This window comes from Terrapene carolina, unplaced genomic scaffold (assembly GCF_002925995.2).
Source record: "Terrapene carolina triunguis isolate 2854851 unplaced genomic scaffold, T_m_triunguis-2.0 Scaffold96, whole genome shotgun sequence".
Taxonomy (NCBI): Eukaryota; Metazoa; Chordata; order Testudines; family Emydidae; genus Terrapene; species Terrapene triunguis.
This window is the reverse complement of record NW_020664447.1, coordinates 24,594,870-24,609,440: the sequence shown is the minus strand read 5'-3', so window position 1 is coordinate 24,609,440 and position 14,571 is coordinate 24,594,870.

Here is a 14,571-nt window from a genome sequence, read left to right as displayed (position 1 = left end):
CTTCCTGGTGTGGACGGGTGCAGGGTTAATTCGATATAACGGCGCTAAATTCGACATAAAAGCCTAGTGTAGACCAGGCCTAAATGGCAGATTGAACTGGAGAAACACAATGTTGTTCAACTGTTCCAGGATCACAGAAATGTTGTTTACATTGTTCTTTCATCATAGTAATATATGTTTCTACTTCCTCCCCACACTGACAATGGCCAGATAATTTATAATTGGAAAACCACTCCTTACAAACATGCTAAAATTGGGATTTGTTTATATGCCAGTTCTGGTGTTTTGTAGTAAATGATCAATTACATAAGATAGTTTCTTATCATGCCACAACTCTTGAAAAAAAAACAATTACACAAGAGTGTCTAGATCAGTGATGGACAACCTGCGACCCATCAGGGTAATCCACTGGCGGACCGCGAGACAGTTTGTTTACATTGACCGTCTGCAGGCACAGCTGCCAGCAGCTCTCAGTGGCCATGGTTCGCCGTTCCCGGCCACTGGGAGCTGCAGGTGCCGTGCCTGTGGACGGTCAATGTAAACAAACTGTTTCGCGGTCCACCAGTGGATTACCCTGATGGGTCGCATACGGCCCACAAGCCGCAAGTTGACCATCACTGGTCTAGATGGCTGAGGACACTGACTGGGATTAAAGGGTGAAACATTCCCTGCTTCAGAATACAAGTCACTATCATCTGATGGTTGTTTAGTAGCATTTATGGTGTGAAATGAGTTTACAGACTCAGTCAAGTTCATGGTGCCCAACACCAATAAAACAAAAAAGCCTCCATCCCAAGTGGCAATAATTGACATCTTTCTGAGCCATCTCTCTTAAGAAGCCATATTTTAAGAGATGGAACTTCCTCCTAGAGGGTAATTTTCTAGAAGAAGCTGAAACATATCTTTAGGGAGAAGTGTGGGGGCCGCTTGTATTGCCAATGTCCATGAAATAACTGTGCTTTGGAAATAAGGGGTCTGTCAGTTTATACAACTCATAAGTATATCATGATTCATGTGCACTATGGAATAGAAGTCTTTCTAAGATATAAATATCTTTTGTTGAAAGGGTAAATAAAGATATCATTTGGAAACATCACATCACCCTTAAAATTAAAAATGTTCTGATTGGTTATTTATGGCTAAAGGAAGAGTATGCCATATCAGCCTACTATAAAAATTATGGGCTGGCAGCCATCTTGAATTGGGGCAAGGGTTTCAGTAGAAACAGAATTTATTATCATCCAGCAAACTGGTGTTTCTCAGTGATGCTAACTAATTATTCTATCATGAGTCTTGTGATATCTGATAGTTTCTTTTCTTGAAGCATCAACTCCTGGAGTCATGTGATTTACAAGAGAATCTCTCTTTCATTAAAACAAAAATAATTTCTAGCTTTCAAAGTTGTCAAGGAATGCATGGAAATATGAGCCTTACAGGCTCAAAAGCTGGAAGGCAAATAACTCTCCTCCATCCTCACCCCCAACTTAATATATTTTTAAAATCTCATTACTTTTGTATTCTTTGGGTTGGCTGTCCATGCTACCGTTGAATGGATGAAGGGCTAGGAGGGAACTCTCCACATAGTTGCCCCATTCGGACCAGCATTCCTCACAGTTCTGAGTGGTTAAGTGAACATGCCTCTGTAGTAGTACTAGCCTACATCCTCTATTGAGAGAATGAGTCACAAACGCTATGTGTTTAAATTCAGGGAGATTGTGACATAGCTTTCCCCCTCTGTGTAGATGATTTGACTGATTTATATTTTTAGCTGTAGGCTTTTATTTTCTCTTTTCCACAATAACATGTTCAGTATTGTTTTATTCTACAGGGGTTAAATAACCATACAATAAGTTTGTGATTCCATGGTTGACTCTATGTACAAGGACTGGGTAATTAGCATACAGCCTGCAATTTTTTTTTTCCTTTCCACACTACAGACTTATCATACAGTATAAAGCTGAAGGATGCATTGAAATTGATCTTTGAAAGACTTGATAATTTCTGCAATATGTAATCACTGCACAGAATATTTTCAATTTGGTTCTTTAGGGCTATATTATCGTCTCTGATCAGCCTAAAGGAATTTAGGCTTAGTCTGACGGAATTTAGGAACTTGCTGTCCCCAGGAGTGAAATACACCACTGTGCTGATGGTCATCTCAAGGCCCAACCACCACTTCCATCCCACTTAAATTTTGGAGGACGTAAGTGTTGGATTTCATCCTCTGTGTGTAGAACTTCCACTGGTGCTAGTGTGAATTGGAAAGGCGAATGGTAGCACTTCACACCCAGTTTGCACTGGTGTTAATTACTATACAAGTTGCAGGGCAATAAAGAATCAGATCCTGTGTTCCGAAGCTGAAAATCATTGTGAGATGTGCTCCCAATTTGCATGGTTAGTTGACAACAGGAGTTCCTAAATCCTGATCTACAGACAGATTTTTGTGCCAGTATAACTATTACAGATAGGGGATTTTTTTTAAACGAAAAAATTGGCTAAAATTGGCTTAAATGGGCACATTGACTTCAACTGAGTGATCACTTACAGTAAAGAGCTGGTCTTCTATTTTTCTATACATCACCCAACTAATAAATGAAAGTAAGTTTTGGGACCTGTAGAGTATGTCAAAATGGCTCTTGAAAGAGTTAATGTGATTTGTCATAATTAAACATTAAGGTTTTCCCCCTGAAAAATATAAAGACCAAGTGCAGAGAAAGTGATCAAGTTAAACTAAAATACCCATAAGTATAAGTCAATTATCACAAAACAGTATTTCTTCTTTCACCATCTTCCGTCAAGTGAGAATGTTTTTATCTGCAGCATAGATGAAGGTGTTTCTTTCTTTTTAACCATTACCCTGCTTATGATCTTGATTATTGTTGGAAGATGTTATAATTATAAAGATTAATTAGTAGTCAGAGCAATAGAGGAACATCTCTTCACATTAGCAATATGTCAAAATCCAAAAGGCTGCAGCTTTGAAATAAATAAATGAGATCAGAAACACAGTGCTTGATAGGTCAGGCAAGAATATAAAAATGTAATTTTTTTTTCATTAGGAATCTTTTGTGCTGATATGTAAAAATGGTAATGAGTCTTCTGCATCATCAGAACAACTCTTTAAGTGCTAATTAGGCGAGAACTCATCAAAATCAAATTAGGAACAATTAGCACTCATTCTTGCTACCAAGAAAAAAGAAAGGAGAAAAACATATTTGTCAACATGTAGACATCAGCTGAGGTGTTTGACTTGAGATGTAAGTGCATATCAAAGCTCTTTACTACACCAGAACTGAGCAATTACAAATGAGTCTTTTCCTTTGTATAAATTAATCTTTATTTAAATATAGAAACAAAAAGAGCTTATGAAAACCAAGCACAGTCCTCAGCCATATTGTATACAACACCATGTGGCCACTGTTGTTGGAGACAAAAGTTTCTTGAGTAAGATATGGTAAGAGTATAACTGCAATCAGAGATACAATTGGGTAATGTGAAAACTGACTAATAATAATGCTATGTAGTTCTAGTGTCTCAAAGTCTTTTGCAAACTATGTATGTATTAAGCCTTGCAACACCTGATATTTATGTATAATCATTACATGTGTGTAAGACCTATGGTCAGGAGCTCCAAAGGAGAAGAATTCTCTACTCTCTCTATTGGTGAAAAAAGTGCTTCCATAGAGAGCTTCATTTGCAAAGGAGACCTACCCACGATATCTCTTGTGAACTTGGGGAATCACCATAACTACAAATGAACTTTGAGATCCCACTACCCCACAAAATTTGAGATCCTCAGTGAGAGGAAAAAGTAATGACTTTATGGCAAACAAGTCACGTTCAAGTAGCCCACACCCTGTGCCCAAGTGCTTCTGGCTCCTTTCCCATGTGGATTTTGTGAGAAGAGATAATGCAGATTGAGGATTCTGCAGAGAAAGATGATGCAGACTGAGGACGTTGTTACCAGAGAGATCAGAAAACTTGATTATAAGAGATCATTCAGAGGATAGCAGCAAATCTGAGAAATGTAGTGAAGCTCAGAGGACTCTGACGAGGCCCCTTCTACACAGCACCATATTAAAACTGAATCAATAAATTGGGATATGATTTAGGCAATTAATGATTTTCTGAAAGTTCTTGTCACGCGTCAAATTTCATTGAGTTCTGCAGAGTTCTAAGGAATCATTATGTCTTCTGCTCAAGAGTTCTGGGGGAATTTGGTCTTTTGTCTTGCATTTCCCTTTCTCCTTGTTGGACAGGTCATGCAGAGGCTTTACAGTAATAGCACATTTTTTCTCAAATCTGTGATAGTATCCACTAAATCCTGGAAAGGTCTTGATCATTCTGTAATTCTGTGGGGATGGCCATGTAGTAAGAGCTTCTATTTTATTAGGATCTGTTCTGAAATCTATTTGCAACACTATGTGTCCCACATATTTGATGAATGTTCTGCAGAACTGTCACTTACCAACAAATACCTTTAGTTCATAGGCTTCTCGGCAGTCTCTTTCAAGAGCATTTCTTCATGCCTCCAAAGATTTCCCAAATTCAATTAACTCACCCAAATAGACGAATACTTCTAGACAACATGCTCCCACAGAAGTCTCCAGGAAATACTGAAATGTTGCAAGTGCTCGAGATATGCCAGAGGTATGTGTTCAAACTGATCTTCTAACATCTTCATTAATGATCTGGATGATGGGATGGATTGCACCCTCAGCAAGTTTGTGGATGACACTAAGCTGGGGGAGAGGTAAATACGTGGAGGGTAGAGATACGGTCCAGAGTGACCTAGAAAAATTGGAGGATTCAGCTAAAAGAAATCTGATGAGGTTCAACAAGGACAAGTGCAGAGTCCTACACTTAGGACAGAAAAATCCCATGCACTGCTACAGGCTGGGGACTTACTGGCTAAGCGGGGATTACAGTGGACAAGAAGCTGGATATGAGTCAACAGTGTGCCCTTGTTGCCAAGAAGGCTAATGGCATACTGGGCTGCATTAGTAGGAGCATTGCCAGCAGATCGGGCGAAGTTATTATTCCCCTCTATTCGGCACTGGTGAGGCCACATCTGGAGTATTGCGTCCAGTTTTGGGCCCCTCACTACAGAAAGGAAGTGGACAAATTGTAGAGAGTCCAGCAGAGGGCAACAAAAATGATTAGGGATCTGGGGCACATGACTTATGAGGATAGGCTGAGGGAACTGGGCTTATTTAGTCTGCAGAAGAGAAGAGTGAGGGGGGATTTGATAGCAACCTTCAACTACTTGAAGGGGGGTTCCAAAGAGGATGGAAGTCAGCTGTTCTCAGTTGTGGCAGATGACAGAACAAGGAGCAATGGTCTCAAATTGCAGTGGAGGAGGTCTAGATTGGATATTAGGGAAAACTATTTCACTAGGAGGGTGGTGAAGCACTGGAATGGGTTACCCAGGAAGGTGGTGGAATCTCTATAGAGATTTTTAAGGCCCGGCTTGACAAAGCTCTGGCTGGGATGATTTAGTTGATGTTGGTCCTGCTTTGAGCAGGGGGTTGGACTAGATGACCCCTGAGGTCTCTTCCAACCCTAATATTCTATGATTCTAAGTAATTGTAAGAGACATGTCTTTAAAAAGTTGTGGTCTACATACAACTGGTCTCCCATTATAAGCCATAGGAACCTGCTGGGGTACCTCCAAATACTCTTCTGAATCCCTCTGGGATAGTTGAGCATTTTTTGGGATTGTCCTCTCCTTTCTTTCAATGAATCTGTGCACCAGTTCTCAATGCATTACAGAAGGGCAAGATCTTGCTTTCTGTTTCAGCAAGGGTACGTTTCTTAGTCACTATGTAAGGTCCCCTCCTAAAAGGAGTATATTTGGGATTTTTGCAGGCTGTTTTGTCCAGTTGTGTAGCCATACCTTCTCTTCTTCCTGAATGGGCATGTAATTTTCCTTTTTTCCTGGCATGTTGTGCCTGGCATGCTCACTTCTGGCTCATCTGTTTCTCCACCTTCTAGATTACTGTCCTTAGGTCAACTATATAAGACTCCACCACGTCACACACCTATTTAGGTACAGGGATCCTTGCTACTTCTTGCTGCCTGAACATCAAGTCAGGGGAAACATGAGTTTGCAGAGTCCAAAAATAATATAAAGAAAGTAATGAATACTTGAGTGCCAGCTGGTGTTATATGCAAAGATGACAAAAGTGACTTCATATCCCAGTGTCATTGGTCTTAACTAATATTCTAAACATAGAACCAATGGTGCAGTTTGTTGTCTCCATTCACCCATTATGCAGGATGGGCAACACTCATCCTCCACTTGGTTATGTGGAGTTGTCAGAAAACCATGTGTAACAACCATGATTTAAATTCCTTTCCCTGATTACTGCATATCCAGTTTAGAGGGCCAAATTGTAACATGACATGTTTCATCAATGCATCTGTAACTGTCTATAGTAAGGCTGAGTGGCCTCCCTGTGAACTGGAGTGTGAGGGGCCACTATGCTCCCCAGGGTGGGTGGAGCTAAACCCACCCCGCCCCCCTCACTCGAAATACCAGGGCAGGACAGGAAGTAGGAAAGGAGAGCCCTGGAGCTCAGTTGCTGCTGAGACACAGGAGAGACCAGATGTCTCTTCTGGGGAGCAGACACCTCTGAAAGAGCGCAGCCCAACCCTGGAGTGGACTGAAGCTTTGCCATCAGGTGAAGCAGACGAGGACCCCGAGGAGCTGCCGGAGCTACCCGCAGCCAAGTACCCTGAGGAGACGGGGGATCTTTGGACCACAGGACCCTATACCCAGACTGTGGCAGGAAGTAGTCCAGAGGGATCAGACTCTAGTCTGGCCCTGCTGCCAGAGTGTAAGTCAGAGTGTTGCAGCTGGAATCCCCACTGACCCAGTGGCAGATCACCCTGCCTCTGTTAGGCCCTGGGTTGGGACGCAGTGGAGTTGGGTAGGCCTGCATCCCTCTACCTCCTGCCACCCCACCTCTCGGGTGGCAGCCTCCCCACCATTGGCCAGGAGGCCTGTGATGGTGCTCACCCTTGCCTGAACCCCTAGACTGCTTTGGTACTCACCTCTGCAAGAGCCCTAACTGTTTCACCCGTTGCCATGCATTAGGGTCTGGGCTTATTGACTGCTATAGCTCTGCCTTCAATGCAGGCCAGAGCCCTAACTGTTTGTGGCTCTGCCCTGCCCAGCGGGAGCCAGAGCCCCTCTACAGACTGTTTATAGCTGTCTGCCCCAACCTGGTGGAGGCAGGCTGAAGACTGTTTGTGCCCCACATGGAGGGCCAAAGCTCCCTGGTAGACTGCTAATTATAGGCTGTTAATTACTCTCTGCCCCAGCCAGGTGGCTGTGGGCTAAAGACTGTTGTGCTTCATGCTGCCCAGGGGGCTGAGCTCTCCCCTGTAAGACTGTTACTTGCAGTCTGCCTGTAGTGAAGCAGAGTGGCCTCCCTCCCCCACTACACTGTCTCAGTCCTTTTTATCCTTCAGTGGTTGCAGCAACACATAGTTTGAAAAGGTGTCATCATACACTACCAGCAAATAGTGGTTTCTAGCTGATGTTTCTAGTAGTTGGCCTTTCAAATCATTCCGTATGATCTCCCAGGGCCTATTAGGTTGGGGCATTTCCCCTAAAGGAATTCTTCCTCTTCTTCCTGGTGCTTTCCTTTCTTGACAGGAAAGTACCCAGTCCTGAACATCTGCAGCCATACCCAGCCAAAACAATCTGTTGGATACCAGGATCAGTGTGTTTTTGTACCCCAGGTCAGCTGCTGCTTCATTATAATGGAGACACTCCAGTCCCATTTGCTGTATGCTTGCTGCAAGACAATCCTATATCCTTCATACACCAGCAAGTTGGTGGCTGAATCAATGAATAATTATTCTCAAACTCTGTTAAACATCCTTGGCCTGGGGCTCCTTCAATTGATCTGCTGGTGCAACAAACATAAGTCAGGGTTGTTAGTCTGTTCATGCTGTATGTCCTCATAAGACTAGGCAGAGTCTATTTTCACTGCCCTCATCCAGCTGAAAGCATCTGCAGCATTTTGTTTTTCCACATTTATGATCAACTGTGAATTCCACATTTATGATCAACCACTGTGAATTCTGTACATAATACAGATGTCCATGAGGGCCTCTGCAATAGCCAGACACTCCCGTTCTGTTGCTGAACACATGGTTCCCTCCTATTTAACTTGTGACCTCCACAAGCTGCTGGTCTGTGACTAGCAAGCTCATCAATTTTGTTCAAATGCAAATCCAACCGCAACATTTGAGGCATCACAGGTTACCATGATTGAATGTGATGGATCTGGGAATTTAAGCAAAACATAAATTAGAAATCCTTCCTTTAGTAACTCAAATGCTTTTTGGCATTTCTCTACCCAAAGTTATTCTTAATTAGCTGGTATAATGGTACTACCTGCTCTGCAATTTTATTTATTTATTTATTTGTTTTATTTATTTGCAAATCTCCTGTAGAATCTGCAGAGGCCTACAAACCACTGTGCCTCCTACAGCTTTAAACAACTGGGACAGGCCTACATAATGTTCAGTTTCTGAGGTTAAGGCTCCAACATGTCCTCGGAAGGTGATGTGACTCCTCGCAAGCTAACATTTATTTCCTGCAAGTTTAAATCCTGACATTTTAAAGCTGAAGAATAATTTCCACTCCTATCAGGTGTCCCTCCCATGTTTTATGGAAACAAATTGCATCATCTAAATATGTAAGGATGTCTTCAGTTCTCACAACTTGGGTTAGATAATTTACCTCCCTCTGAAATGTACCTGGTGCGTTCATGAGCCTGAAGGGCATTCTGCTGAATTTAAATAGTCCATAGGGTGTCAAAGATATTTTTCCCTCAATCCTTAAGTGCCAGTTTACTCTTATGATATCAAGATACCAAATCAAAACTACTCAAATATTGTGCTCCTGATATTTTATCCAGTGTGTCTGCTATGTGGGGAAGTATATAGCTATCTTGAACCATCTGTGAATTGTCTCCTATAGTCAACACAACCTCACGTCTCCATTAGGCTTTTCAACAATTAGACAATGTAGACTGTTCAATCGAGCCATCCTCCAGCATGTGATTTAGCTTTTCTTTCACTGTGATCTGATGCATCGGGGAATCCAATGTGGGAGCTGCCTGACAGGAACACTCCCTCCCTGGCTTAAGCACAATCTGATTTTGGCATCTGATCATATATCCTAAACTCTTTATTATTCCTGGAGAACACAGTAGAATATCCTCAGAGCAGCTGTTTTAACTGCTTCCTTTCATTGCCTTCTATGGCTGCTTCTGTCAAGTCAACCCCAAACTTTTTTACCAACTGGGCTGCATCACAGCTCATGATTTCTGCCCTTGTGAGAGTCTTTGAGACACCAGCCACATTGGATACTGTTCCCATGATCTCTCCCCACTCCCTCCACACATACACTAGCTGTGCTACCTGGTGAATCTCATTAATTGCTCTTACCCAGCACTCCCCCTTTAGTACAACTTGAAACAGAATTCTGCTAAATAACAATCCTGACTGAATACTGATAGCTTCAAACACTCCTACAGGTTTACTGGAGTATTCTTCTATCCTTAGGGGTCTTAGTGCATAATGACCTGGCTTCACCACAACTTTATTCTGAGCCACCACAGGATCAGTTCCTCTCAGTCAACCTATAGATATGGTAGAGGCACCTCAATGGCCCCAAGAGTTGCTCCCCTGGGTCCCCACTTCCTTCTACCCACATCCAGCAGCAGATATCTGGATATTGTCCAGGGACAACTGTGTTCTGTTAACACTCCAGAAGTTCTCATGATGCTCTTGGATGAAATCTATTCCCAATACAACAGCACTAAAAAAACCAAAACAAACAAACAAACAAAAATTTTCAGAAGGAGCTGGAATTCTCCTGTTGTCTGCAGTAGCTGATGATTAATCATCACCAATTTAACTCCTGCAGTACAAATTTTGTTCGCCTTCAGCATTGGGTGTTCACCATAGAGTAGATTTATTTCAGATCCTGAATCCAACAGCATTGTGCTTTTTGAACCGTTCGTGTCTGTAGATGTAGCATGTATCTGGGCAGTTCTTCACATGGACCATTGTAATAGTTGCTGATGGTGGTCCTACTGCCCCAGCAATTTCTAGTTTCCCTGGTGTGACTTCTCTCTGCTTGGGTAAGTCTGTCTTCAGTGACCTTTGCTTCTTCATCACTTGATAATGTAATCTGGCCTGGGACCCACTTGAGAAATAGACACACTCTCTCTCTCTTCTGACTGAGAGGATGTCTGTGAAAAGCTTGCATTTGTGTCTTCTCCAAATTTTTATCCACTTCACTAACAATACTTGAAGTGCGGTATCTGGCAAAGGAGTCACGCTGAGGTTGGTAATTAACAGCTGATACCTTTAAGGAAATCCTAATTTCTGCTTCCACACTTTGAACTTTGTGTACAATCTGGTCCATAGGTTTATCCGGTATGTTATCCTCCACCAGCAGGCTACAAAGTTCCCCTGCTAAACTATTATAAACTGACTTTTCACATACACCCTTCTCTGTGTTGCCAGTTCCAGATGTGACACAGCAAGTTCTGCTTCACTTGACTCATCTCTCAGACAAGGTACATGGAAAGCCTTATCGAACAGTTTCCTTAATGTACACAAACAACTATGCAGAGGTTCCTGCCTCCTCATGACTTGTCTTTCCTTCTGGTATTTCAAAAAGACCAATCCCCCCTCACAGGAGTTGTAGAAGTATTTATTTGTGTAATTATCTATAAGACCCACTATCAGAACTAGGAAGCTGCTGATAAAATGCTTTGGCATCACCATCTGAAACACTGCAAAAGCTGTGCTGCTTTCTCATCAGTACACTCATTCACAGTCTGCCAATTAATTACAGATTCCAGTCTCATCTGCATAACCAGTAAGCTTCATCTCAGGCAAAAGTGCTTTTCCCCCCTCTTTAAACCACCATCACCACTATTGGAATACTTGCTTAAATTTATTGGGACACTGCAAGTACCAACTCCAGTACACACAAGGCAGAACTCAAATTCCTGCGAAACCCCCAGGTCAGATCAATCACATAATAACATACAAGACAACAACTTAACACTGAGATAAGGCTCCACCTACTGATGGAGTTCTTGTCTGAAATAATCATTACACTATGAATGAAAGAGCAGATAATTCTTGTTAACATTTGAATAGCATAAGTGCCTAAGAAAAGCTTTACAGATCTTTTAGTAGTACTTTTGTTTGTGTCTACATATCTTAATACAACTCACAATGCTGACTTAAATCTAGGCTGAAAGTAGGCACTTCAAGTAATAAGTATGAGCTTCTTGGTTGTTATAATAGCTTTCAGGAATTGTTTGTTCTTATTTAGGCTGAGAAAACTTGCTTAGCCTAATTTAGAATCTACTCTGAAATTATGGGTTCTAAATTTCAAACAGAACTCATTGTGGAGGTCTGAATTTCATTAATTTCAAGGGTGGGAGAAAAGACATGAGGTTTTGCAGATGAAGCATTACCAGTTTTCCTTGGAAGTCTTAAAAGGAAGACAAATTTATTTTCAAACAAGTTTCTTTGTTTGCACATAGCAACTTTTCATTTAGATGGGGGGGGGGAACTATATTTAAATTTACTTTCCTTTGATAAATGGTTTTAATGAAAGGAAAGCACATTACAAAAAAGTTACAATTTGAGTTTGTGCAAAAACCCAAAATACCTCTAGCTTCTCCTACCCCCAGCTGTTATTAAAAACACTAACATGAGCTTGCAATGAAAGTGCACTATTTGGTATATGTCTACAGAACCAGTTTTATCATATCCCAGAAGGAATTAATCTCTGATTGTAGCTGATGAGTTTGTATAGAAGAAATGTGTTTGACCAGATCAGGGATCGGCAACCTTTGGCAAGCCGCCCATCAGGGAAATCCGCTGGTGGGCCGGGGCAGTTTGTTTACCTGCAGCGTCCGCAGGTTTGGCCGATCGCAGCTCCCAGTGGCTGCGATTCGCCGTTCTAGGCCAATGGGGGCTGCGGAAGTGGCACGGGCCGAGGGATGTGTTGGCCGCTGTTTCCCGCAAACAAACAAACTGGCTGGCCTGCCAGCAGATTTCCCTGATGGGCTGCGTGTCAAAGGTTGCTGATCCCTGGACCAGATACAGAATGCTGTCCGTTATATTTTAGTTCTGAAAAAGCCAGAGGAGTAATTATGTTTTCTAATCACCAACATTTTGGAGCCAAACAGCACATATATGTCAGCTGCCAAGGCTCATTCTGTACAGTCTGGCCAACTGATGACTAAGGTTAGATAGGAAAACTAGCTAGACAAAACTTCTACTGTAACCTGGAATTAGTTAAGTTTTATTACAAATCCCAAACTCAGGGCATGTTTGCAATGTGCCTGAATGTGAAAATGAAAGAAAAGAGATTTCCTACGTTTTCTCTAAGCTGTGTGGTACACTATACAGTTTCTCCATTCTGTGTGTCATGTTTGGATTTCTTTAACTAATTGTATCAAATAAAAGTTAAACAATTTCACAACTACTGTAATGAACAGTGCATCATTCTGTGCTTGTACTTCTATTCATCCTTCTGGAAACCGGTGCCTTCCATTTATTGGCAACTTCCCAATTGTAGCAATGCGACGATTCACCGGTGTGGCGCCTCCTGCTGGTTGTCCTGGGATATAGCTCTCCAGCTCCAGGGCGTCCTCTGTTGGCCGATGTCTCGCCCGCCGCTGGCCCCTGTGTCCCTTTATGTCAGGGTTCTGCCCCAGCAGTAACCCACACTCTGGGTCTCCCCACCCAGGGAAACCCCCAACCCCCTATCCCCACCTTGCCTCAGTGGCTACTGCCAGTCATCATCTAGCCCCTGCTCACTGGGGTGGACTGCAGTCTATAAACCACTCATCATCAGCAATGGGGGTCTGGACCTGTTGCCTTTGCCTGCCCTAGGCTGTACCTCTGCAACCCCAGTACCCTTCCCGGCCTTTAGCAAGGCCTGCAGCCTGAGGGTTTTCCAGGATGGAGCTCCCCAGCGCCTCTGGCCTTCCCCCAGCCCTGCTCTAGGTACCCCACTCAGTTCTCAAGCAGCCAGGCCTATCTCTCTCCACAGCTAGAGAGAGACTCTTTGAGCTCCTGGCTCACAGCCTTTTATAAGGCCAGCTGTGGCCTGATTGGGACGTGGCCCCAGCTGAGGCTGTTTCCCCAATCAGCCCAGCCTTTAGCTCGCAGCCCCAGTCCTCTCCCAGGGCTGGCTGTAATCCTTTCAGGCTCGGAGCAGGTGACCACCCCACTACACTGATAATAGCAACTTATTTTCTGGGAACAGAGAGGTTGCTAATAAGCAGAATCTACTGTAATTAATATTACTATGGTATTTGCTGTTAGGAAGGGGGAAATGCTTTAAAGAACTAGCCAGGACAGTGACTACAAGAGGCTTGTTTGTCAAAGCGACGTGAAGCCTCAGGGACCTATTCAATTCACTGCTGGGACTAGATCTTAGATCAGGGGTCGGCAACGTTCGGCACGCGGCTCACCGGGGTAAGCACCCTAGCGGGCCGGGCCAGTTTATTTACCTGCTGACACGGCAGGTTCGGCCGATCGTGGCCCCCACTGGCCGCGGTTCGCCGTCCTGGGCCAATGGGGGCGGCGGGAAGCTGCGGCCAGCACATCCCTCGGCCCACGCCGCTTCCCGCCGCCCCCATTGGCCCAGAACGGCGAACAGCAGCGAGTGAGGGCCACAATCGGCTGAACCTGCCGTGTCAGCAGGTAAATAAACTGGCCCGGCGCGCTAGGGTGCTTACCCTGGCGAGCCGCGTGCCGAACGTTGCCGACCCCTGCCTTAGATTGTCTACAAAATGCTTTCTTCCTCCTTCAGCTTGCTAGGAACGTCCCTCCTTCCTTTCAGTCCAGGACCTGGCCACAGTGACCTATGCATGTCACCTGCATGCAGGATTATGGTAATGCACTGTATCTGAAACTGATTGTGAAAACAAAGAAAAGGTTGTTACTTGTGCTCATAGAGTATGTATACACTGCAAAAAAAACAGCAACAATGTGGTAGAGAGTATCAGAACCTGGTCAACTGACTCTGGCTTCAAGGGCTCATGCTTTTCAAGCCTGGGCTCTGAAACCTGGCAAAGGGAGAGGATCTCGGAGCCCAAACTCCAGCCCAAGCATGAAAGTCATCACTGCTATTTTTAGCCTCACAACACGGGCCTGAGTCAGTTTACCTGGGCTCTAAGATTCACTGCTGGGAGTGTTTTGCGGGCTGGGGATGTTTCCCCCCCCGCCCCCCGCCACTATAGACATACACACAGAGGCCTACCACAAGGGAGGAAGCATTCTGCACATCAGACTTGTGTTTTCATTTCTCCCATCTAGGTCCCAGTCTAATTCCACTGCCAGTTCTATGCTTTGATCTTGAGCTTCAAAGCGATTAGTGAATCATGTTCCAGTTTCATTAGCGACCACATCTACAAAGCACCAAAACAGTTGCACTCCTGTAAGACAAAGTTGAGGACAAGCATATGGGGCAGAGAAAATCCATCATCAGTTATGGAGATCAGGCTG